The sequence below is a fragment of the Mus pahari genome, chromosome 2, assembly GCF_900095145.1.
Source record: "Mus pahari chromosome 2, PAHARI_EIJ_v1.1, whole genome shotgun sequence".
NCBI lineage: Eukaryota > Metazoa > Chordata > Mammalia > Rodentia > Muridae > Mus > Mus pahari.
The window spans coordinates 66,775,756-66,777,126 of NC_034591.1; positions in this window are offsets into that span (position 1 = coordinate 66,775,756).

A 1,371-nucleotide genomic window follows, 5' to 3' on the forward strand; every position below is an offset into this window, starting at 1 on the left:
CTTTTTAAAAAATTTTTACATATAAAGAATGATATATTAGCTAGTGATGATTTATAGTCACCTTAAAGTCCACAATGGGTCACCTTTTCCTTCCACGTTGTACATCGTGGTGCGGAGCCTAGTGCGCACCACGATGTACAACGTCCACAAGCAGTCTAGATCTCAAAGGTTCAGTTTAGAGAGTTGCTCCCAGTTTCCTGGCACTGCCAAGGCAGTTCATTTCTCATATTTTTGTCCCCCTATAGAGCCCAGAACATAGTAAGTTCTGTGAGGCTGTACAACCAAGCACCCTTAAAGGTTCCTAACCGAAGCCTGCTCCCCCCCCTACAGCCCAAGGAGCTTCCCCCCCCCCCCAGGAGCCTCTCAGCCCCCCCCCCCAGGAGCCTCTCAGATGGCCTCTTGGCTGCTTACTTCCTGTTTCCTGCTAGGAAGTGCTGTCCAGACGTTTTAAGCTTTTTTGGACCTCCCATGCTCATTTCCATCCTCAGGACACTCATCATCCAGACAGACACAGCCCTTCCCTAACTTCATTTTCTGTTTAAAAAAATATCTGGGGTAATGGAGACAGTTAACAGACATAATGCCTTTCTCTTTCCAACAACCTCCGGATCCCAGGAAAAGAACATTGTGGGTTCAGGGGCTTAATACTTGAGTTCAAATCAGGACTGTAACTAGGCACTCATGGTTCAGGTCTTTAATTCCACACCGGGAAGACGGAGGCAGGTGGATATCTCTCAGTTCCAGGCCACTACGGTCTACATACCAAGTTCCAGGCCAGCTAGAGCCATATGGTAATACTATGGCAAACAAAAACCAAGCCAAGCCAAACCAAACCAAAACAAACAAAAAAATTGTCATGGGTTTGAGACCAGCCTGGGTAAGATTAAGATCCTGTTTCAAAACACTAAAATCTGAAAAGTAAACAAAAATCTTGGTTTACCATTTCCTTCTCTGTGACCTTGGGCTGTATAAGCTCTCTATGCCTCAAATTCTTCACCTGAAGTAGATGTGGGCTGGAGAGATAGCTCAGTGGTTATGAGCACTGGCTATTTTTCTATATGGCCCAGGTTTGATTCCCAAGACCTTCAGTACTCTAGTCCTAGGTGAGAGTGGTCATGTGACATATATCCAGGCGAAACAGCCTTACAATAAAGATAAAAGAAAAAAGGTTAAGTGGATATAATGGCACATAGTTTAGGAGTCACATGCGGAACGTCTTCAAGATAAGAAGCACCCAGTTTGCCAGGCAGTGGTGGCGCGCACCTTTAATCACAGCACTCGGGAGGCAGAGGCAGGCAGATTTCTGAGTTCGAGGCCAGCCTGGTCTACAGAGTGAGTTCCAGGACATCCAGGGCTACACAGAGAAACCCT